We start from the raw sequence: 25,303 nt of genomic DNA, 5'->3' as shown, positions 1-25,303 counted from the left end.
AAATGTCTTTATTGCCAAATATCCTGGTAATGGTGTTAAAAGTGGAAGTGAAGGGGCTGGCGCTGTGGCTTAGCAGGTAAAGCCGGTGCCTTCAGTGCTGGGATCCCATATGGTGCTGGCTCGAGTCCCGGCTGCTCCTCTTCTGATCCAGCTGTCTGCAATGGACTGGGAAAGCAGTAGAAGATGGTTCAAATCCGTGGACCCCTTCATCATGTGGGAGACCTGGAGGAAGCTCCTGACTCCTGGCTTCAGTTTGGCCCAGCTCTGGCTGTTGTGGCCATCTGGGGAGTAAACCAGTGGATGGAAGACCTCTCTCTGCCTCTGCCTCTCTGTAACTCTGCCTTCCAAATAAAGAAATAAATCTTTAAAAAATGGAAGTGAGCGCAAGATTTGGTTCATTTGAGGATCTGTTAACAAGTTTCTAAAATCAGTGCTGAATTCCTTTCTCTCATATTTCAAAGGAAGGTTTTTTTAAAAAAAAAGATTTATTATTTATTTATTTGAAAGGCAGAGTTTACAGAGGAGCAGAGGCAGAGGGATCTTCTGTCTGCTGGTTCACTCCCCAAATGGATGCAATGGCCAGAGTTGTGCTGATCTGAGCCAGAAGCCAGAGCTGCTTCCGGGTCCCCCACGGGTGCAGGGGCCCAAGCACTTGGGGCATCCTCCACTGCTTTCCCAGGCTAGAGCAGAGAGCTGGATTGGAAGTGGAGCAGCTGGGACTCGAACCGGTGTCCATATGGGATGCTGGTGCTGCAGGTGGCGGCTTTACCTGCTATGCCACAGCACCGGCCCAGGAACTTCTTAAAGTTTGCAGTTTCATTGACTGGCTTTTATTTAAATTGGATTAAAGTGTTTTATATGGAAAAAATTTGATATACTTTTCAGAATGCAACTGACAGGTACTAGCCTATGTTTATGGGAGGAAAAAAATCAATTACCTGAAACAAGGGGCCTAGATATCTTGGAAACATGTCTTGAGAACAACCCAACATTTGCAGATCAAAGGCCCTGCCCAATATCATTGTAAGGAAGGTCCCAAGTCTGGTGCCAGGAACCTTTCTGCCCAGTAATGTAACACCCAGGGAGGATCCTGCACTTGGGTGTTCTGCCTAGTAATCTTCCAGAGATGGGTAGGGAATATGGTTGAAAAAATTTGCCCATACCCATACAAACCATAGTCTAAATGCGGATGGGGGCATATACACTGACTTTTGGCTGAGCTCCCTTCTTGATGTGTCAGGTGCACTTCTTCATCAACCTCACTAGCGTGCTTGCTGCCAGTCTCTTGTCTCTCCTCTGAATTCTTGTCCAATGGGGAGGTAAGGACTCCATTATAAATGTACCTGAACAAATGCTGTGAAGAGTTGGCCTGTCTTCCTGGGAGAAGTGAGGGATGATCCCAGAAGCTTAAAAGGCCTATTTGCCTGTGAGAAACTCCCCTTTAGACTACCTTGGTGATGTCACAGCTCTTTCCATATTTCAAGAGGAGAAGCAAATTTTGGAAGTGCTGAGCTTCAACTTCCAGCCTTACTGGCAATACCGCTTTCTCTACCTTTGTCAAAACAACACACACACACACACACACACACACAACCAACAAAACACAACTTTGGGCTGAGTTAACAAATCAAACTCACGTAAGGCCACAGTTAGTTTGTTCTGAATTCCTGGGATCCTGTATGTGGGGAGTTCTGAAAGGCTTGTGTTCAAGCAGCCCAGCATCTGCAACCCCTGGAAATGTCGTAGGGTGGCTTGTCCATGTTCTTTTCTTCAGGGCAAGAAAAGAGTTCAAGGATGAGACTTAGGTAAAGTTTAGCAGAGAAACAAGATTTAGTTACATGCAAAGTGATGCATGCTCGAGAGAGCTACATTCTGTAAGGTTCAGGTCCATCCTTTTCTATGGCCTGGAGGCCAAAGGGATGGGCTTGGAGCAGAGCTTCTAAGAGCAGAAAGAGCATTTTCCTAGAAATTTTCTCACCTTACACTTTTTTTTTTCACACAGTTGTTAAAAAATGTATGAAGTGCCAACTTTTTTGGCTCAAAGAATTTTGTGATCTTAGATGTAGAAGCTATGGAAATAGGAAGTATGGAAACAAAAATGTCCTATCGGTGTTGAATAGTAAGGTATTAGGTGGGTGGGTGTGTCAAAGTGAGTTTAAATCTGGGATAGAGACCACTGAACTAACACACTTCATCGTATAACGTTGGGGGCAGTTGTGTACTCCCTTTGAACCAAAACTGCACTAGATTGTGAACAAAGCTTTGGAGAGAGCATTTCAGCATTTTATTTGCAGATACTGGCCTACCTACCAACTCAAAACACAACTCTCTTCTAGGCAACCTGGAGCCACACAGCTTTGGACCCAAGAAGGTTTGAGTATATACAAGGGTAGGGAGACATATTAGGGAGAGGTAAACAACCTAGACCTTTAGTTTGGTTCATAAAGGGTATTCAGTGATGGGAATTCCACCTGAGGGCAAGGGAAATTAGACCACCACTAGAAGGGCTGCCCTAGATCAAGGCCACCTTGGATAACTCAGCTAGAATTTCTCTGTCTAGGCCTTCGGGATTGGGAAGCAGGAGAGCAATTATGTTCAGAGACTTTCTGGAAAGTATCAAGTTCCTTTTGAACACATAAAACATTCATACCACTGTGGAACTAGCAGGGATCACCATCAGTGACACTCAGTAGTGTGGCCTCTTTCAAGGCTCACACAAAAGCAGTTGATTAGACAAATCATATTTGCCCAATGTCTGTGTCAGCAATGAAGCCTGAAATGGAATTCTTGATTCAGAGAACAGAATCTTACAATTTCCCTCCTCTGCAGTGATTTAACACATACTCTCTGCTTACAATGTAGCCATAGGTAGAAGCTGTTTCCATTCACCATCTCTTTGGCAATATCCTTCATAAGGTGGATTGAATTGCTAAACCTGTTTTATGGAAGAGATGACAGCTTAGAGATAATAGAAATCTTCAACTCTTTCTCATCTATAACATGTAAAATTGTGTAAAAAAAATCTGAGACAAAATTAGGACTCAAATCCCAGTGTCCAGTGCTTTTTAGCACAGCGTATACTAGGCAATGATCAAGAAAGGAGAGCTGGATCAAACACTTTATCATTCTACATTATAAACCGGGGAGATAGTGTTTGCTGGCTTTTTTTCTCAGAAATGTCATAACAGATTTGAGATCATTGTTGTGAAAACTTTAGTAAATAAGAGCATACTATGGAACATCTTCGATGTCCCTCTTTAAATCCTAGTAACTTTTTAAAATGAGTTTATTTGCTCATGGAAACAAGCACTTTAAAGATAGTTGAGAAAGCCCTACCTAAAACCACAATCAACAGTTTCTGGAATCTATCCGACAATGCTTTCTGAATAGTTTGTTTCTGGGATGTCTTCTCCTTCATAAGGAAAAATAGTGGTCTTAGATTCAACCAGAACAAATGGATGGAGAATGTCTAGATGAGTGCTGATAATATGTCTAAAAATGGAAGTATGTCCACTCTTCTTGGATGCATATCTTGGTGATGACGGGCACACACAGCACACGGTATCCTGGGAGGGCCCATCACCACTGTTGCCCTCTATTCCAGAAGTTCCTGATGTGCTGGCAGTGAGGTCTGGGACGGGAACTGGGCACTCATGGATCTCAAATTGGTAAGTGGAAGCCGCACTTCTACAAACTCTGCTCTTCTGTGAGTCAAAGGCTGAGACACCATACAGAGAACGGATTGGTGGTGAGTACAGATGATCTGTCCCTTCATCAGGTATCATCCATGGGAGCCTACTGTATTTCACTTGCTGACATCCCTACCGCTGACTTAAGACTCCTAAGACTAGGACCACAGATGCTAGAAAAAAATAATAGAAGATCCTTTTCAGGTACATAGGTTGGCCCCTTTTCCCATTCAAACCCTTCCATTAACAGACAAAGAACCAAATGTTTATATGAGAGTGTGTTGAAACCTTCAGATGATTTTGCTGAGACAACTTATCTGTGTTTGAAAGACTATTTTGGGCTGGTGCCACAGCTCACTAGGCTAATCCTCTGCCTGCAGCACTGGCACATCGGGTTCTAGTCCCGGTCGCGGCACTGGATTCTGTCCCGGTTGCTCCTCTTCCAGTCCAGCTCTCTGCTGTGGCTCGGGAGTGCAGTGGAGGATGGCCCAAGTGCTTGGGCCCTGCACCCCATGGGAGACCAGGAGGAAGCACCTGGCTCCTGGCTTCGGATCGGCACAGCACGCCGGCTGTAGCGGCCATTTGTGGGGTGAACCAATGGAAAAGGAAGACCTTTTTCTCTGTCTCTCTCTCACTAACTCTGCCTGTCCAAAAAAAAAAAAAAGACTATTTTGCATAAAACAGGTTCTTAACCCAAAACTGGGAAGATGTTATTTCTTCCCTAAGCTTCCTGGCAGGAGATCAGCTGATGGATTTTAAATATCAGCCTTCTGTGAGGTATTGCCCAATGTAAAAATCTGCCCAGGAATTTAATAGGGATGGCCTGAAATGTATCTGAAAAGATGAATTTTTAAAAATATATATGTATTAATTTATTTGAAAGAACAACAGAGGGAGAGAGGGAGAGGAGGGGGAGAGGGAGAGCAGAGAAGAGGAGAAAAAGAGAAGAGAAGGGAAAGGAAGGGAAGGGAAGGGAAGGGAAGGGAAGGGAAGGGAAGGCAAGGGGAGAGGAGGGGAGGGGAGGAGGGGGGAGGGGAGGGGAGGGGAGGGGAGGAGAGGGAAGGAGAGTGGAGAAAGAACAAAAGAAATATCTTCAACCAGGGCCGGTGCTGTGGCGTAGTGGGTAAAACCACTGCCTGCATGTCAGCATCCCATATGGGCACCAGTTCAAGTCCCAGGTGCTCCTCTTCCCATCCAGCTCTCTGCTCTGGCCTGGGAAAGCAGTAGAAGATGGCCCAAGTCCTTGGACCCCTGCACCTGCATGGGAGACCTGGAAGAAGCTCCTGGCTCCTGGCTCCTGGCTCCTGGCTCCTGGCTCCTGGCTTTGGATGAGTGCAGCTCCAGCCATTGTGGCCATTTGAGGAGTGAACCAGCAAATGGAAGACAGACTTTCTCTCTCTCTCTCTCCCACCCCTGTGTAACTCTGCCTTCCAAGTAAATAAATAAATCTTTAAAAAAAAAAAAGAAATATTTCAACCTTCTGGTTTACTACCCTAATGTCCATAACAGCCAGAGGTAGGTCAGGCAGAAGCCAGGAGCCAGGAGCTGCCACACGGGTGGCAGGGGCCCAAGCACTTGGGCTATCTTCTTCCTTCTCAGGCATGTTAGTAAGATGTTGGATCATAAGCAGAGCAGCCAGCACTGGAACTGGCATTCTGATATAGGAGTGACAGCTTAATCTGCTGCACCACAATACCAGCCTTAAAGATGAATTTCAGAAATAGGAAAAAAGTCTTTTCCTTATTCCCTCACCTCTCTCCTTGCAGTGATAATGGACTTCCCTCCTTCAGAGTATCCAAAGGCTTCTCCACCACCCGGAATCCTAGAACAGCAACACCGCTTCTAAGACACAAAAGAACTTCAAGCTTTGCTTCTCAGGTGGTCACACAGTGTCTTCGTTTTCCTTTTCAAGGTCAGAGAGCCCCGAAGCTGTTAGAATTTTAATTGAAATGTCCTCCCTACAATCTTCATGTTAACTTCAAAATGTTTTGTGACTAGAAATCGAAACTCCAGCAGTTGACAGTTGAGGTGTCCTTTAGCTTCAAAATCAAGTAAGATTCACCACTGAATCACTAGAAACAGACATCAGTTTTTATTGTTATATACCACACAAATTATGAAACACCACCACATGTGTAATGTATGTGATCATATATAACTCAAATGCACGTCCTCCCCACCTCCCAGTCCTTCTGGCTAACGTTCAGGATTATAGTGTTGAAGGGGAGTGTGGTCAGTAAAATGAAAAACTCTGTGTTCACCTTGATGCTCCTTGTGTGCACGCATTGAAACTAAAAGAACACTTCTCCAGTTCTTGACATTGGCACTGTCTAGGGCAAGCACTTGGTGTTAAAACCGGCCTACGTCTGGTGCCGAGAAGATCCTCAAGTCACAAAAGACACACCTACAGATATCACGACCTGCCACATATTTTCATTTTGGATACGAGATTTGTCAATACCGATCTCACAGTGTGAAGATTAAAATGGGATAGAGCGATGTCAGCATTGCATTCATAGTAAGCCCTAAATCAGTGAGTGCTTTAAAGCCACAGCACTGCTCTGCAACATTTTAAGGCACTTGAGTAACTGGAAAGTGTCCCTGACTTTGGTGATGAATAGTGTGATGAAAGCAACCAAGGAAGCCCTGCCAAAGCAAGTGATAGGGCTGTGGGTGAGCCGCAAAATGTGTTAGTCTTCTCCCTCAGTAGCTAGGGCTGGGAATATGAGAAGGAATGTATAAGGTGAACAGACCACATACTACTCCTCTCCCCAAGTTACTAACCTGTTGGAGGTGAGAATACACATACCTCTGTGAATTTACCAGCAACTGTAGCAGTTAGAGGTTCACGTGCCTTCACAAACTGCTTTGAGAATGCAACTATCTTCTGAGTGTTAACTGAATTTCTTACATCACTAGTTTTTAGTAAATGTATATTTCTCATTTGAAAAGCATAGTAGATAAAAATGAGGTTGTATCAAAATGTTTGTGCAGGGGGCCAGTGCTGTGGTATAATGCAGGTGCTATAATGCAGGTGTAATGCAGCTGCTAAGCCTGCACCTGCATTGCTGGCATCCCATATGGGCGCAAGTTCTAGTCCCAGCTGCTCTTCTTCCAGTCCAGCTCCCTGCTGATGGCCTGGGAAAGCAGTGAAAGATGACCCAAGTGCTTGGGTCTCTGCACCCACATGGGAGACCTGGAAGAAGCTCCTGGTTTCCCTCCCTCCCTCCCTCCCTCTCACCCTCCCTCTTACCCTTCTTGTTTTTACCTTTCTGTCATTTAAACAAATTTTTTGAGTTAGCATATTTTATTTATTTTTAAAATTTTTTTATTTTTTTGACAGGCAGAGTAGACAGTGAGAGAGAGAGAGAGACAGAGAGAAAAGTCTTCCTTTTTCCATTGGTTCACCCCCCAATGGCCTCTGCAGATGGCACACTGTGGTCAGCGCACCGTGCTGATGTGAAGCCAGGAACCAGGTGCTTCTCCTGGTCTCCCACGCGGGTGCAGGGCCCAAGCACTTGGGCCATCCTCCACTGCACTCCCGGGCCACAGCAGAGAGCTGGCCTGGAAGAGAGGCAACCGGGACAGAATCCAGCACCCCGACTGGGACTAGAACCCGGGGTGCCAGCGCCGCAGGCAGAGGATTAGCCTATTGAGCTGTGGTGCCAGCCCAAGTTAGCATATTTTAAACTTACATTACAGTAAAAAGGCTTAATACTTCAGGGAGTAAGAAGTTTACCAAGTAAAAAGCAAAAAGACTCTAATTTAGTCGGAATATAGACAATGGCTATAAATAATAATTGAGTGGAAAAAATGACCATTTCACCCATATACAATTTATTTGTCATTCATAATTTCTTTCAATGAAATAGAACCAATGACAATGTAACATCCAGATATTTCCTCTGTGGTTACAAGGTAATAATTTAGCTCATTTAGACTTTTAGCCATTTCTTCTTAACAGGTTATGCACAGGTATGACTTCATGCAGATTGCAATGCAAATCATCATATATTACATTTTTGGTGTTCTATTAGTTACCACAGAAACTAATAGGGAAAATATATGGTATTTGTCTTTTGTGGCACTCGCTTATTTCACTAAGTATAATGGTTTCCAGTTGCATCCATTTTGTTGTGAAAGACAGGATTTCTCTTTTTTCGTGGCTGAATAGTATTCTATAGTGTATATATACCAAATTTTACTTATCCAGTCATCAGTTGATGGGCATCTCGGTTGATTCATATCTTAGCTACTGTGTATTGAACTGCAATAAACATAGGGGTACAAATAACTCTTTCATATGCCAATTTCATTTTTCTTGGATAAATTCCCAAAGGTGGGATGGCTGGGTCATATCATAGATGTATTTTTGGATTGCTGAGGAATCGCCATATAGTCTTCCATAGTGGTTGTCCTAGTTTACACTCCCACCTGCAATGATTTAGGGTACCAACTTCCGTACATCCTTGCCAGCATTAACTATTTTTCAATTTTTGGATGATAGCCATTCTAAATGGGGTGTGGTGAAACCTGGTTGTTTTTATTTGTGTTTCCCTGGTGGCTAGTGATCCTGAGCATTTTATACTGTTTCTGCTGACCATTTGTATTTCATCCTTTCAAAAATGCCTACTCGTGTCCTTTGCTCTTTTTAGCTAGCTTGTTTATTTTGTTGTTCTTGAGTTTCCTGAACTGTTCATGGATCCTAGAAAATCCATTATCAGTTGCATACTTTGCAAGTATTTTCTCCCATTCTGTTGGTTGCTTTATTTTGTTAAGTGTTTCTTTTGAGTGCAGAAACATCTTTTTTTAAAAAAAGATTTTATTTATTTATTTAATTGAAAGTCAGAGTTACACAGAGACAGAAGGAGAGGCTGAGAAAGAGAGAGAGAGACCTTCCATCCGCTGGTTCACTCCCCAGTTGGCCACAATGGCCAGAGCTATGCCGATCCAAAACAAGGAGTCAGGAGCCTTCTCTGGGTCTTCCACGTGGGTGCAGGGGCCGAAGGATGTGGTACATCTTCTACGGCTTTTCCAGGCCACAGCAGAGAGCTCTGCCCCTCTTTGTCTCCCTTAACAGTTTTTGTGTTAAAGTTTATTTTGTCAGATATTAAGATGGCTACGCCCACTCTTTTTTCATTTCTGTTGGCATGGTATATCTTTTTCCAGCCTTTCACTTTCAGTCTGCATGCATCTTTGTTGGAAAGATGTGTTTCTTGTAAGCAGCAAATAGATGGGTTTTGTTCCTTAATCCATTCAGCCAATCTGTGTCTTTTAACTGGAGAGTTGAGGCCATTAACATTCAATGTGACTATTGATAAGTGGTAACTTTGCCCTACCATTTTCCCAGAGATATTTTCTAATATATGCTTTGAACTTCCTGTGATCTTGCTGTGAGGTTTCCTTCCTTTACCTTATTTCATATTGATGACCGTGTTTCTGTGTTTCTGTGTGTAACACCTCTTTAAGCATCTTTTGCAGGGCTAGACGAGTGGCGACAAATTCTTTAAATTTCTGTTTGCTATGAAAGGTCTTTATTCACAAATGAGAGCTTTGCAGGATATAATATTCTGGGCTGGCAGTTTTTCTCTCTTAGTACCCGGGCTATGTCTCGCCATTCCCTTCTAGCGTGTAGGGTTTTTGATAAGAAGTCAGCTGTGAGTCTAATTGGAGATCCTCTGAGAGTAATCTGACGTTTCTCTCTTGCACATTTTAGGATCTTTTCTTTATGTTTCACTGTGGTGAGTTTGATTACAATGTGTCATCATGAGGATCTCTTTTGGTCATGTTTACTAGGGGTTCTATGAGCTTCCTGTACTAGGATGTCTCTGTCCTTCTCCAAACCTGGGAAGTTCTCTGCTAGTATCTCACTAAAAAGGCCTTCTAATCCTTTCTCTCTCTCCATGCCTTCAGGAACTCCCAGAACCCGAATGTTGGGTTTTTTAATAGTATCCTGTAGATTCCTAGCCATATTTTTTAGATTTTAATTTCCTCTTCTTTTCTTTGGTTTGACTATATACTTTCCTGTGCTCTGTCTTCTAAGTCCGATATTCTCTCTTCTGCTTCACTGACTCTGTTTTTAAGGCTCTCTAATGTGTTTGTCATTTGATCTATTGAGTTCTTCATTTCATTTTGGTTTCTCTGCACTATCACATTTTCCTGTTCTACTAGTTTCTGTGTTTCATTTTGATTCCTCCTTAAGACTTCATTTTCACGAGAGAGATTTTCTATCCTGTCTAGTAAGGATTTCTGTAGTTTAAGAATTTGTTTTTGAAAACTTCTAAATGTTCTTATCATAAATTTTTTGAGATACGTATCTTGTATTTCTTCTATCTCATCATCTTCATAATCTTGACTTGGGGTGTCTTGTTCATTTGGGGGTGTCATAATGTCTTCCTTGTTCTTGTTTCCTCAGTTTATGCGTTTGTTGCTTGGCATTGTTGAGATATTCTTTGGATTCTTCTTCCCTCGCTGTGGTGTTTTTTTCTTGTTATACTATGACTGTATTAAGTGGACTGTCTGCTTTTGATGGAGCCTTAGAGGCTTCAGATGGGTGTGGCCAGAGAGCTCTGTTTGGTTCTTCAGGGTTAGGGGTGTGCCAAAGGTGACACATCCAGGTTAGGCATGGTAAATTTCTCTCTCTCCTCTCTCTCTCTCTCTCTCTCTCTCTCTCTGATCCAGAAGGGAAGTAATTCTGCACAGCTGAGCGGAATTGAAGGTAGTCAGCTTCTGATCTCTGGCTCCTGTGGGTATAACATTCGTCTGCTCTTTCCCAAGGACCACACAAAGAATCTGTTCTGCCCTCAGTGTGGGCTCAAATTCCCCTACAGTCTCTCACTGGGTTGCCAATTTTACCAAATTGTAGCGTCTCTGGAGAGTACTCACGTGAACTCTGTGAGTTCTCTCACCCACTGTCTCTTTTTTCACTGCCTCAGTTCATTAGCTCCACACATTCACTAGGTCCTAACCTCCTGTTATTTCTCACACACACACACACACACACACACCCCAGAGTCCAGTTTTTCCGCTTGGCTTTGGCAGGTGCAGCCCGGAGGTCGCACAGCTTTTACGTATGTCCAAAATGGTACCTGCTCTTTGTCTTGCTCGCCTTTGAGAGGTGAGTGGAGAGAGAGAGACTCGTGCCTGTACCAGTCCTTTCCCTCTCTGTCTCTCTCTCTCTCTCTTCTCGAGTTAGCCTGGTGAACTTTTCCCCATGGTGCTTCAGGCCTCATTCCCTCTAGGCTTCTCCTTCTGCTTTCCCGCCAGTGTCTCAGGCTACTGAGGTTTTGGCTCACCTCGCGTTCCAGCGCTGCTGTGTAGATTCCACGACTGGTGTCCTGAGCTGTGGGCTCCCACGCTTTCTACGCAGGTCCACCGTGAATCACTGGTTCTGGAAGAGTTTCCTCTGCTGTTTCTTCCACAACTCTTCCTTGAACCTGCAGTATCTCAACTTTTATTAAACTGTCTCTTCCCGAACTATCAGTGTGCTCCCTTCCTATTCCGCCATCTTGCCGGACACCCAAGCTCTGGACATTCTTACTCCATAATGTGGTAACTCAAAATCGTCTCCGCCCACGTTTGCTGTTCATGATTAGCATTTTCTCATTTTTTACTATTGTACATTATGTCTGTGCCTAGGGTAAACCTAAGGGTAAGCTTTAGATTCTCTTGCATTTTTCTGAGTCTGAATCTTTGGGTATTTGTAGTCACTTTCTCAGTTTTTCCATACATAACTTGCAGTTGCTTTTAAAGAACGATTTACTTATTTATTTGAAAGGCAGAGAGAGAGAGCAAGGAGGAAAGAGAGAGAAAAAGAAATAGAAAGAGAGAGAGAGAGCTAGAGAGAGAGCACTTCCATCTACTGGTTTACTTCCCAAATTGCTACAACCATCAAGTGTGGAACGAGCCATAGCCAGGAGCCAGGAATTCCATCCTGGTCTCCCACTTGGGTGGCAGGGGTTCAAGAACTTAGGCCGTCTTCTACTGCCTTCCCAGATACATAAGCAGGAAGCTGGACTGGAAGCAGAGTAGCTTGGACTCAAATCTGTCTCTGGAAAGTCCCCAAACATGTACATTCTGATGGCACTGCATCTTGTCCCTTTAGTCACCTGACCTCATGCCTCTGTGAACTGCTCTCATGGCAATCTCAGAACACAGAATGAGGACATGTTCTCAAGGGAGAGGCCCAGCTGCAGCCTCCCCTGTTGGCACCTGAGTGTCTGAGTCCTCCATGGGTTATTGAAGGTATGAACTTTCCTTTGTGGTAAGCATCTTTGGGAAGAGTGGCCAGCTCCCCACTGAGAGCCAGTGAGCTGTTTCAGGGTGATACTCATGTATTTGGGAGTTGTAGATTTATTTGTGGCTATGTTATTCTACAATATGTGTGTATGTAGTTTTATATGTATACCTTTCTAGAAATTACAATAGTAATGAATTCTTTCCTCCTAGGAGTTGGAGCATTCTGTACCCAAGAATACACCTACACAGGTAAAGGATCCATTTCCTATCTGTAGACTCTTTCAAGTATTTTTTTTGACAGGCAGAGTGGACAGTGAGAGAGAGAGAGAGAGAGAGACAGAGAAAGGTCTTCCTTTGCCATTAGTTCACCCTCCAATGGCTGCCGTGGCCAGTGCACTGTGCTGATCCGATGACAGGAGCCAGGTACTTATCCTGGTCTCCCATGGGGTGCAGGGCCCAAGCACTTGGGCCATCCTCCACTGCACTCCCTGGCCACAGCAGAGAGCTGGCCTGGAAGAGGGGTAACTGGGACAGAATCCGGCGCCCCGACCGGAACTAGAACCCGGTGTGCCGGCGCTGCAAGGTGGAGGATTAGCCTAGTGAGCCGCGGTGCCGGCCTTCAAGTGTTTTTGTAAAAGGAAAGATGTGGGTCCAGAGTGTCTCCCACAAGTGAGAGAGGCCTAGGGTATGTGGATCCTAAATGTTTCCAAGTCAGTGAGCTGGCCCTTTGCTTGCCAGGTTCACTTTCCAGCTCAAGGGAGTGTGGGCCAGACTCGGTGGTCTAATAATGCTTGGTAATACCAGTCTGGAGCTGTTCCTGGGCCCAAAGAAGTCCCCTAATTCCCATCTTGCTGCCTTTCCTTCATGGCTATCCTCAGTCTGGCACCATAGCACCTTAAGTCTGTGAGTGCTGCCTCCAGGGTAGTTTTAGGAAATAGAGTGAGACGTTCTCAGGGGAAACGCCCAGGTACGGCTGTCACTCATGGATCTCAGGTCCCCTTGGGTATTCAGAATATGTGCTTTGTTTCTCTGGAAAGAGTGGCCAGCTCCACACTGAGAGTGAAGTCCCTGCTGTCGGGGTGGTTCAGTGACATGGCCGTGCAGATTGGTGTCAGACAAGGGACCCTGGACTTGGCAGCAAAAGGACTCATTGGGTATTTTTGCCTCCCAGCTATCCAGAGAGGGAGAGGAGATCTCACTGTCTTGAGGACAAAAAAGATTATCTGTGTGTCAAATTGTGTGTTTCCCTGCCTGATGTGTGTTGTTTGTTTCCATATGTATACTTTCAGTTTATAGATGCATATATTTAGGAATCATAGATTTTTCTAGCTATATTACTTTTTCTGACATAGAGTGATGATAGTGATGAATCCATCTTCCTAGGATGTTGAAGGTTCTCAGCTACAAGGATTTAGCCAGATGGGTCCTGGAAAATTTTTCTGTAATTTTAAACAAGTGTGAGTAGTTACACAAACACACAGAGAAACACACACACATACATCTTTAGAGGTTCATTCAGTGTTTATGAACATTTACATAGTTGTGTAGCCAAAGATTTGTTGGAAGTTGGTTGTTTCCCTATGGACATCATACAGGGCTCATTCTCTCACCAACAAACCAAGAGATGTCTGGAAACTTGCTGCGTTGAGGTGGGACAGGACGTGGGCTTTCCAAGGCCTTAGGTCCTACTTTGTCCTGGGTTGTACATGAGCAATCCCCGTTCCCACTTACCTCTAGCAGTTGGCTAAACCTCTTTGCCCAAGAGAGTTGGGCCCTAAGTTAGAAACACTCCTTATATATCTTAATGGGCTAGCAGGACTGAAAGTCGCCCTCTGACCTGGTGAGCTGGATCTCTTTTATGTCATGTTGTTCAGAAGGCTGGTAAACCTGCTGTGGGCCCAGAATGCCCCTCCAAGACAAGTGGCTTACAGCATGTAGGTTCCGTGTGTTTCCCAGAAAGCTAGTGTGGTGGCCCTCCAGCTAGCCTGGTCCATATCTCTAGGACAAGTTCATTTTGGCCGAGTCTGGCTCCCAGAGTGTGTAATCTTCAGGGATGGTGGCCAGAGCTGACTCTGGGGAGTGTGCAGATCCACATTCTGGTGGCACCATGGCATAGCTGACCCTGCAGCCAGGTGTCATCTTCCTGGTACCTGCCTATCCTGCCTAAAAGGAAACCTCAAAACCCAGAGGAAGGGCCAGCATTATGGCACAGCGGGTTCAGCCACCACCTACGATGCCAGCATCCCATATGGGAGTCAAGCTGTGTCTTATCTGCTCTGCTTGCTATCCAACCCTCTGCTAATGCAGCTGGGAAAGAAATAGAAGGTGGTCCAATTCTTTGGGTCCCTGCACCCATGTGGGAGACCCAGATGGAGTTCCAGACTCCTGGCTTTGGTCTGGCCTAGCCCTGGCTTTTGTGGCCATTTGGGGAGTGAACCAGCAGGTGGAAGATCTTCACCCTCTATCTCTCTCTACATATCACCCTGCTTTTCAAATAAATAAAGATAACTCAGATTGAGTGGGAGTTCTCAGAGGAGAGGCCCAACTCCATCTACCCCAGTCTGCAGTCCAGGCTCTGAGACCCTGGGTTGTACAAAATGTTCTTTTCCTTCTGGGTAAAATCTTAGGCAAGGATGGCCAGCTCCCCATAGAGAGGGAAGTCACTGTGGTCAGGGTTGTGCATGGGCACACCCCTGGGGAGTATCAGTGATCACACCCTGAAACTGGTGTGAAGGGTCTTCTTGGGTGGTTATGAGCCCGATGCAGAGCAACAGGGAAGGGAGAGCCCAGTGCCCCCTAACCACAGAGGTTGTGTGTTTCTTCTTGTGTTGTATGTGATTGATTTGTGTATGTACATTTTCTTGCCTAGAAATTCTTGTATTTGGAAATCATTGGTGGACTTCTGTCTCTGGATATTTATTTCTGAGACAGACAGACACTACCCTGTAACTGTGTGGGTGAGCATTTCTAGGACTAATGGGAGTCGTGATTTCCTCCTTCCCAGCATGGGGAAACATCCCAGTGCAAGGAAACAGCAATACATGTAAAAGAACAGTTTTCTATATTGTGCAGACACACACAAGTATTTCGACAGTTATGCACATGTGCTTTGGCTTTCATTTAATATTTGTGTGCCTCTCTGTACATGAATACAGGAAGGTATATGCCCCATCGTGTTATTTTGACTGTGGACATCATTCAAGATGCAGCTACCACTTGATAAGCCAAGAGTCACCTGTACATGGTGGCAGGGTGTCAGAGGCTGGAATGGCTCACATGATGTTGATCTTTCCTTTTGCTGACAAGTGATGCCAGTTTGTGTGATGGAGATGTTTAACATGCAGCCGTGGGTCTGGCTCAGCCATTGCACCAATAGGAGTCCCTGGACAGTGAGCAGTAGAGCACCCCAGGCTACAGGAAGCCAGAAGTTCATTCACGTAGTCCTGACACGTGAGATTATCTGTATAAACTCAGCAGCATTTTATTTCCAAGCCATACTTCTATAGAGTATGTGTGTGTGTATACATATTTAATTTCTCAGGCTTTGGTTCTTGACATTATGTAGATGATAGGTTTTTTATCTATATATTATTTTTTTAATTTGGCAAAGACAATTCAAACACTGCTTTTCCTATGAGATCTTATTTTCAAAACACTGCATTTAAGGATAATTTGGGCACAAATTAAGGTGATTCTTGGCCATGCTGTGTCAAATCCAGGAGATTGGGGTGAGTCTGCTGTCTGTGTCTGAACTTGGCAAAAGCCATTTCCTGCTAGAGTTGTGGCCTAGGTGAATGTGATCCCAGATGTTCCTGTCTGGCAGTCTGACAGACTCAAAATGAATAATATCACTAATTAATTAAAAAGCATTTCTGTGATTTAACGCAAATTTTTCTGAAATTAGATTGATACAAAAATAAAATAAAATTATTAACTCTAAACTCAAATGACACAAGTAAAATTAAAAAACTCTCAATTTTGTGGCTCAATGAAACTAAAACTGATTCATCAAATGAATGAAAGGATGTACACTAAAGAAAGGTTTACTAATAATTCCGAGAAAATCATTTTGTAGATTAGATGAGTCCATGAGCTCAGTGATTCTGATACTGACTCTCCATTAAAAGGGAATAAATATGGCCAGCGCCATAGCTCACTATGCTAATCCTCTGCCTGCGGCGCTGGTACCCCGGGTTCTAGTCCTGGTTTGGGCACCGGATTCTGTCCCGATTGTTGCTCTTCCAGTCCAGCTCTCAGCTGTGGCCTGGGAGGGCAGTGGTGGATGGCTCAGGTGTCTGGGCCCTGCACCCGCATGGGAGACCAGGAGGAAGCACCTGGTTCCTGGCTTCAGATAGGTGCAGCATGCTGGCCATGGCGGCCATTTGGGGAGTGAACCAACGGAAGGAAGACCTTTCTCTCTGTCCCTCTCTCTCACTGTCTAACTCTACCTGTCAAAAAAAAAAGTGAATAAATCTGGATTTGTGCATTTGGGGGACCATTGTTGTCTTCCATAAGAGACCTCTCTAAAGTAGCAATATTTTGGGTGGGGAGACTCATATGAAATAAATTGCAAAACTAGGAAATTAGATATCATATTTGCTAGCTTTGCACAGAAACCACTGAGAGAAGCTGTGTGAGGTGAGGCAAGCTTTTCTGAATCCTAGTGCTCATTCTAGAAAAACCAAATTTTCCATCAAAAGGGAGAACACAAACCTTGATGGGAATATGCCCATCCCCATACAAAGGCACTAGAGGGGGGAATCAGTACTAGAAAGAGAGCAAGGACTCCCACACTGAAAACATTCCCAGCTTGAAGTCATCTGTGCTCTCAGCAGGGTAGTTTCCAGGATGAGGAAAAGGTCATTAGGAAAATGATACCAAGCATGAAAGGACGTCGTTACTAAGAATCCAGGAAGCTCGGGAATGGATGGAGAGAAAAGGGGGAAGAAGAAGGAAAATGGGAAAAGGAACATCAGCCATGAAGTGTAAACTAGAAGAAACACAGGAGCAGGCTGTGCCTTTCAAGACACGGAAGGTGAATAGAAGAAAATGTTAACAACAGAAACCTGATCAGAGATGCCAGGAGATGAAGAGAAGCACAGGGAGCTGCTGGATGCCTGAGATTCCTGGAAGGGAAGAGACAGTGCAGTGACCCAAAGCCAATCAGCACAATGCAGACTTCTGCCAACGAAAATGCGCTGTCAGATTCCATCTTAGAAGACCACTGGATGTGACTTTGGCTGATGCCATTGATATTCCAGTAAAATCTGTGTATTAAAAGAAAAATGCGCAGGCATCTAGAATACAAGGATGAGTGACATAAAGGGAAATGAAACTGAGTATCTCATCGGTCTTGTAGAGACAGCGAGTCTGGGCAAAAGGAAAAAGAATATATTTAAGATGCTTGAGAAGAGAAACTAAACCTGGAATTTTGTGCCATCCAAGCTGACATTAGGTAAAAAGTGCATTGGCATCCAGGTCGTCAAGAGAAACCTTGAGTGAAAGGGACCCCATGATGCCTTCCAATGGAAGGAACAGATGGGTGACAACAAAACCCCTAGGGGCCGGCAGCAGGTTAACGCCCTGGCCTGAAGTGCTGGCATCCCATATGGGTGCCGGTTCGAGACTCGGCTGCTCCACTTCCAATCCAGCTCTCTGCTATGGCCTGGGAAAGCAGTAGAAGATGGCCCAAGTCCTTGGGCCCTGTACCCGTGTGGGAGACCTGGAAGAAGCTCCTGGCTCCTGTTTTTAGATCGGTGCAGCTCTGGCCGTTGCGACCATCTGGGGAATGAATCAGAAGATGGAAGACTTCTCTCTCTGCCTCTTCTCTCTCTGTGTAACTGACTTTTGAATCAATAAATAAGTCTTTAAAAAACCATAGAAAGTATTGCTATAAGAACAGATTGAAAAGACCACCCTGGCAGTGACTATTCATTGAGGATCAAATGGGATTCCTCCTGAGGGGTTGGTGGTGGTGGTAGTCACTAGGGTGACTGCTCTCAGATCCTTTAAGTTCTAACTTTGCTGAGGTGTTTCCCTGTGATGTGCTTTATCGGACAAAACCATATGAAAAGCAACCAGTACGGATGATGATAATTTAATATCATAATCTGCAGAGGTCTGGTGAGGAGAGATGTGGCTGGTCAGCTGTGTCTCCTCCTGCATTGTTCAAGCTTCCTGTGGTTGGAGAAGCTCCAACTCCTCTGTGTCCTGCCCTCCACATTGCAGGCTTCTGAGGAGCAAAGGAATCTGCAGGAAGACACAGGAATGGGGATCAGTGAGGAGGACAAGGACGTGGCAGCTGGTGCAAGGGGTGTGTGCAGGACTCGGAAGTTTTCTGTGACCCTCGAAGGTGACCCTAGGCTGTGACCTGCCCAGTGATTTGGGCCATCGGTAATGGAGGCCCATTTGCTTTTGGCATGGACATCCCACAAGAGTGAATTCCTGGGGCCCACATGTGGTATAACAGGGTATTACCACCTGCAACTCCCTCATTCCATATGGTGCCAGTTCAAGTCCTGGCTTCTCCACTTCTGATCCAGCTCCCTGATAATGTGTCTGGGAAAGCAGTGGAAGATGGCCCAAGTCTTTGGGCCCCTGCACCCATGTGGGAGACTGGAAGAATCTCCTGGTTCCTGGCTTCGGTCTGGCCGAACCCCGGCTGATGCGGCCATTTGGGATGGAAGATCTCTCTATGTCTCCATCTCTCTCTCTCTCTCTCTCTCTCTCTCTCTTGCTCTCGCTCTCTGTAACTGTGCCTTTCAAATAAAATAAATCTTTAAAAAAAGAGTAAATTCACCTAGACATTCACCTGGGCAGCCTTCAGGGAACTGGCCCATTAGGTAGTGAACCTGATGCACAGGAAGTGGGAACTCTCTTAGCCCTCAGATGCACAGGAAAAGGGAACTCTCTTGACCAACTTACTTGGGTCCTGTGAGGAGGAGGAGGTCTGATGACACAGGAAGGAGTACTGACCCTCCTCACTCTGTTCATACCCCAGGATCCTAGCTTGTGACTGACAAGTTAACTATGGAAGACTTCCCAGAGCTCTTTGATCCTCCTGATCAAGCAGAACTTCTTTCTATTCTCCCCTGATCGCAGGGATTTTATTAGAGAAGAATCATTTTGGGATCGGAATTGTGGCATAATGAGTTAAGCCACCACCTGTAATTCAGCATCCCATTTGGGATGCAGTCCAAGTCCTGGCTGCTCCACTTCCAATCCAGCTCCTTGCTAATGGATGTGGGAAAGCAGCAGAAGATCGCACAAGTCCTTGGGCCCTTAAGCTGATGTGGAGGATCCAGATGAAGGTGGCTCCTGGTTTTGGTCTGGCCCAACCCAGGCTGTTGTGGCCATCTGGGGAGTGAACCAGTGGAACATCTCTCTGTTTCACCCTCCCTCTCTGTAACTATGCCTTTGAAACACAAAAGAATCATTTTTTTGGTGTTTAAACCCAAACATTATTGCTTTTGTGCATATCAGCATTGAAGGGGTGACGGAAAACACTTCTTTTCAAAAGGTCATAAACCCAGTGTGCATATATAATTTAACTATAATTACAGCACAAATAAAAGGAACACAAGGGATTTATAACTCTCTTGCTCTTCAAAGTGAGCTTTGCTTTGAATTGCCATCGTGTTTCTGTGTGAATTAGACAGATGCACAATTTTATATTCCTTCCAAATAAAACAATCCAACCATATAAATAATCCTTCTTTATCAGCCTTTTACGAAAGTAGGTTGAGGGCCCCAATGGCTTGGGCAAATCCCTGTAGCTCTTGTGTTTTTTTTTTTTTAAGATTCATTCATTTATTTGAGTCGGAATTACACAGAAAGTGAAGGAGAGGCAGAGAGATAGAGAGAGGTCTTCCATCCGATGGTTCACTCCCCAGATGCCGCAACAGCCAGGGCTCCAAAGTCCGAAGCCAGGAGCCAGGAGCTTCTATTGGGTCTCCCACACAGGTGCTGGGGCCCAAGCACTTGAGGCATCTTCTTCTACTTTCCCAGGCCATAGCAGAGAGCTGGATCGGAAGTGGGGCAGCTGGGACTTGAACCAGTGCCCATATGGGATGCCGGCACTGCAGATGGTGGCTTTACCTGCTGTGCCACAATGCCGGCCCCATCTCTTTGTTCTGTGCTAGCCTCTGTGATGTCAGGATAAGTTGGGTGCCCACAGGGATGCAAAGGTGAGTGCAGTGGGATGTTCTCCTGGAGTGAAAAGGAGCCTCAAAATGCGACTCTCTCACCCCCTTCCTAATCATCCTGAGCTGGAGGAAGTCAGGGATGGCCCTGTGTCTCCCCATAGCAGAGAGTCTCCCTGTTGACTTTGGGGCTGGGCAGGCAGGGATGTGGGCTCTGGAGGGAGATGTTCACAGCTCTGGCGGCTCTCCCCAGAAACACATGGCCAGCAGCTCCCTCTGATGACGTTCGTGTGCCAGTCCTCCCCTTCTGATGAAAGCAGCCACTGGGGGCTCAGCCTGGGAGCCCTAGGGGCTGCCATGGAATGGGGATGTGTCCCTGGGACCACCTCAGGGCACATCCTTTACTTGCCTGTGTAGATCCTGAACATCCATTAGTGTCTACTTGATGGATCAGGGCTGACGGCAGCCTCTCCACTTCTGGGCTCCATTTTGTTGGCTTCCCTGAGGTATCACAAAGAATGTGAAGCAGTGAAGTCCGTGTGCACTTACTTCCCTGACCCCCATCTTCCTGCTCCAAACTCACATTTCCTGTTCTTCTTGGTCAAGGTCCTCCATGTCCAGAAGACTTTGGGGATAGTTCACGTCCAGGGAACATGTGGACACCTGGAAAGAAGAAACAGTGTGAGTTTCCTGAACCAGGCATTAAGGAAAAGCCCTTTCTTAGGGGACATGGAGGCCAGAGTCAGACTTCCCTGGAGTCCTCCCTCCACTGACACTGGGACCCTGCCTGCCTGCCTCACCCCAGCTCCCTGTGTGGGCAGTCGGGTTGCTCAGCACCATTTCATAGTGCAGTCCAGGGGTGAGGAGGGTAAGGCTGATGAAGGGAGAGGGAAGGGCTCCAGAGAGACTGGATCAGCATCCACAGTGCAAGGACATCCACTGCCTGAATGCCACCAGGTCCTTCAGGATGCAATCTCCACTGTGGTGAGGAGGGAACGTGGGAGAAGCAGGACCAGGTGCTTGTGAGCAAGAAAGCGAGAGAATCAGAAAAAAATGAAAGAGGAATCACTCACCCCCCGATTGCCACACCCAGTGGAAAGTTCAGGTGCTGCCCCATAGCCTTCTGTGTGCACCAGAGCAGGGGTGTTGAGGTTGCCAGAGAGAAGGAAAGGGGAGAGTTAGGCTTGAGGTGAGGACTCGGATCCCTGCTGCTGGTTGGATGATGTGGGCCAGCCTTGGGAGCCCATGTCTATATCCCTATCCCAGGCCTGGATGTCTTCACCTCTGCAATGAGCAAGTGGATCTCTGAACGTTCACCTCTTCTTCCTGCCCTCAGCTCCCATGACTGTGGCCAGGAAAGGACCCCCGTGTCATCTTGTTACTCCATAGGGAGCCATGTCCATGACATGATCTCTGTAACACACTGTTTTCCACCCTTCATCTTTCCCTTCCTCTATTCTCTCTCCTAATTATTGCCAGTCTCCTTTGCGTTTGTCAGCCTGCATGAATCAAATTGCCATCAGCTATGAGAGCTTTGTAGGTAAAATGGCACTGTGGTCATGCCAGCGTCCCCCAGAGCACTGGTTAGTGTTCTGAATGCCCCACTTCTGATCCAGCTCCCTCTTAAGGGGCCTGGGAATGCACCAGAAGATGGCCCAAGTGCTTGTCCCCTTGCCACCTATGTGGGAGAAGTGGATGGAGTTTCAGGCTCCTGACTGGCCTGGCACAGCTCAGGTATTGGGGCCATTTGTGAAGTAAACCTAAGGATGGGAGAGCCCTTCTTCTTGTTTCTCCTTCTCTTTCTAATACTGTGGGGCTTTTTAAATATTTATTTATTTATTTGAAATGAGGAGTTACAGAGAGAGAGGGAGAGACACAGAGATCGTCCATGTGCTGGTTCACCCCTCAGATAGCCGCAATGGCTGTGACTGTGCCAGATGTCAGGGGTCAGAAGCGTCTTCTGAGCTCCCACGTGGGTGTAGGGGCCCAGGGACTTGGACCATCTTCTGCTGTTTCCCAGGTGCATTAGCAGGGGGCTGGGTTGGCAGTGGAGCAGCCAGCACTCAACCCAGCTGCCATATGGGATGCTGGTACTGCAAGCTGCCACTTAACCTGCTTCACCATTCGCCAACCCTGTCACTGTGCCTTTCAAATAAATAAATGAATGAATACTGCTACCCACAACAGTAAGTCTATAGATCCCTTCCTAAGAGGGGAGCAAGTGTAACAGGCCTGGTCTCCTGCTGGCTCCTGGGAAAGCTGATGAGGAACAACTGCAGGTGTTGACTCGCTGTTCTATGTCTGAGGAAACCTCAGGGAGTGGGAGTGTGAAAATATTTATTTCTCACAATAACCCCTGTGTTCCCTGACCCATATGAACAGATGACCCCAAGAGGAGAGGAAATTTAACTTGTTCAAATTCTGGTAGTCTGCCAATGAGGCAATAAATGAGACTTGCCAGAGATTTCACTGAGCAGTGGAGGGACTGGGAAGTAGGACACCTGCAGGCCTGAGGGCACGGAACGTGCCAGGCCTGAGTGGAGGGGGGAACAGGGCAGCACTGACTAGAGCAGCATGTCTGAGGGGACCAGTGACCCTCAGCCCTGCTGCCCAGAGGCCCTCCACAGAGCCCAGCACATTCCAGAAGATGAGGTCAGCAGGACCATGAGGGCCAGTGTGTGCGTCCAGCCCAGAACCCCCAAACACACATCCTCTGGGAAGCCTGCACAACCATGCTGCATCTCCAGTGGCAGCTGGATGACAGCCCATCACGCAGCCTACTCCAGACACTTGACTTGGGCGAGATGTGGAAGCTGAGATGAACTCAGGGTTATGCCCTCTCCTCACAACTGGAAGTCAGTCAGCCCAGAGGAAGTATTTAACTCGCCCAGCCTGGGCAGGCCTTGTAAACTGGAGTAGACAATGAGGACAGAGCATGAAGGTGCTGATCCACGGACTGGCCATGCAGAGGGAAGGGTCCACTAGTCACTGTCGGCTGGCACTTGCTACAAGGACTCTGTGGGTTCCAGCCGGTGCCTGTGAGAGAGGGCGCCCACTGTATCCCCTGTCCTTGATGCAGCAAGGAGCCCTTCCTCAGAAGCAATGCAGCACCTTGGTCTTGGACCTGCCAGCCTCCGCACAGGGAGAAAGAATTTCTGTTCCTTGTGAATGACTGAGTGTCAAGGGTTTTGTTGCTGCACACAAATGGACTGACAATGGTCAGTGCCAAAGTCAAATACACATCTCCTGTGCTCAGTTCCTAGTCAGTGCTGTCCCATCATGACGCAGTGGATTTCAGCTTTGCCTTGGCAAAGCCAAGGATGGTGGGTATTAGAGAAAATTACATTTTTTCATTCCAAAGGAAGAAAACTCAGTTCTCCTCATGCCCATGGAAATAAAACCTGTTGCTACTGTGCCAATCCCATAGAAGAACAAAGCAGACTTCTACGTACACTTCCTCTCTTTCCTCCTGACTTCATGTGTCCTCTCAGGAGTCCTAAGAGGCAGGTGTACTCCCATTGTTCCCTCTTAATGACCCCCGGTCCATATGGGTGTTGCTCCATACCTGAAGAGACTTCAGCTTCACTGTAGGACTTGGAAATGCTCTGTGAGGCCCAATCTTCAGAGACACAAAGACAGACAATAAGTGTTCACAGAGGTGTCTCACCCATTTCTCCCCTCACCCCTGTGCACATCCTGGATCACACAGCATGACCCTGCTCCCCCTCTGTGCTCTCAGCCCCTTCCTGGGCTCTGTGGCCCTGCCCCTCAGCCAGACATTGACCACAGCTTCAAGTGTTCCAGTGAGGGAGAGGAGCTGACGGCTCCTCCTCTCAGTGTCTCACTTTCCCCACGCCTGAATGACAGTGGCTCCAGCCTCCATCTGAAAACCCCCCAGATCCCACTGTGCTGTGCATGCTCTGAGCTTTATGACTGCATCCCCAGTTCCCTTCCACAGCAAGGAGCTGGCATCAGGTGACCATGCATGATAAAGTCCCCAGGGTAGTCTCCCCTATGTCACCATCTGGACTATTCCTGCTACAGGGAGTGATTCCAGAGTACGTACCATTTGTCATTCCTACTGCGGTCACCTGTAATTAGAAGACAACACTGTAAGGAACAGATCGAGTTGTGTGCCGTGACCGCAGGTCTTTCATTCACTTGGTGCCATTGAAACCAGATGGGGAAGAGCAGTCCCATGGAGGGAACCCAAGACAAGAACAGAGAGATCCTAGTTCATGCCAGCAGACATGAGCTCTTCACACATGTCTGTTCGGTCCACTTTGGTTGGCAGTATTACAGAATTCGCAAAGGAAGGGATATGGTGCTGAGGAAAATCTTGCTATGTCCAGTGCCAACTGGTGCTGCCATTTTGCTCGTTGTGTCCTGAGTCAGCCCTCAGTAGATACAGACTCTACTGCAGTTGCTCCCATCAAGCACAGGGTGTGTGATTGACCCTACCCGTGTTTGGATTTTTCTTTCTGTTTTATTAAGAAAGCAGCCAAGGAAGGAGCGTTTCTGTTTTAGAGAAAGGTGGGGCACCTCACCTCAGTGTGTGGAGATTCTTTATCCACTGTGTCAGCAGGAAGCTCCGCCTCTGCATCCTCCTTGGGCACTAGGAGGAAATAGGGTGACTGTCAGTACAGGTGGAGCTGCCCCTCAGTGACCCGAGGAACACTGATGGACATGGGCGTGGGGCGAGGGTTAAGGCAGAGCAGACGAGCAGGAAAGAAACGAGAAACAGAGCCTTTGGCTTTCTAGCAAGAGGCAGCTTCATCCAGGTGAAGCAGTCCACTGAAATCGGGTCAGTACCACCGTGATTGCAGTATTTCAGGAAAAATCCTAGGACGCCTCCTATCTGTTGAGAACCGGACCTAAACTCCCACTGCTGTCTTGGTGTCTCTAAAGGTCATTTCTTCTCCTGGAACTTACTGTATTTGAATATATCACCTCTCCTATCAGCTTCTGAACATGCTAAAAAGCAACCTTTATTGGGAGTAGGGACTCCATTGTATGAAAACATCCCATTATATTCAGGTATTCCACAGTCCCGCATTATCAAAGCAATTAAATAAGATTTAAAACACTGAAATCCAAATGTATTCCTAATGTATTTAATGGGTCTTGTGACCTCTTTGTCTTTCTTTTCTATATGATATGTTTATGTCCATTGAATGGGCGGCCCAGGCCTGCTATCTAAAGCAACAGTGGGATAGTTGATGAAAGAAGTCAGCA

The 25,303-nt window shown here is 46.4% G+C and overlaps 1 long non-coding RNA gene across 15 annotated transcripts in view; it reads left to right on the top strand.

The window, feature by feature from the left end:
- LOC108175821 (uncharacterized) overlaps positions 1–25,303 on the top strand; it is a 265,995-nt gene that overhangs the window by 187,018 nt on the left and 53,674 nt on the right. For 4 of the 15 annotated variants that reach the window (XR_011383722.1, XR_011383723.1, XR_011383734.1 and 1 more), the window contains exons 3-6: positions 3,605–3,748; positions 5,456–5,601; positions 12,138–12,176; positions 20,675–20,749. This is a non-coding gene — a long non-coding RNA (uncharacterized lncRNA). Of the gene's footprint in view, positions 1–2,037; positions 3,749–5,455; positions 5,602–11,793; positions 11,934–12,137; positions 12,177–20,674; positions 20,750–25,303 lie in introns of those variants that run through there. The other 11 variants (XR_011383728.1, XR_011383727.1, XR_011383726.1 and 8 more) reach the window with 7 other exon arrangements.

The sequence above is a fragment of the Oryctolagus cuniculus genome, chromosome 17 (assembly GCF_964237555.1).
Source record: "Oryctolagus cuniculus chromosome 17, mOryCun1.1, whole genome shotgun sequence".
Lineage (NCBI taxonomy): Eukaryota > Metazoa > Chordata > Mammalia > Lagomorpha > Leporidae > Oryctolagus > Oryctolagus cuniculus.
The sequence above is the reverse complement of the archived record's forward strand: the minus strand, read 5'-3'. Positions and strand labels throughout refer to the sequence as shown.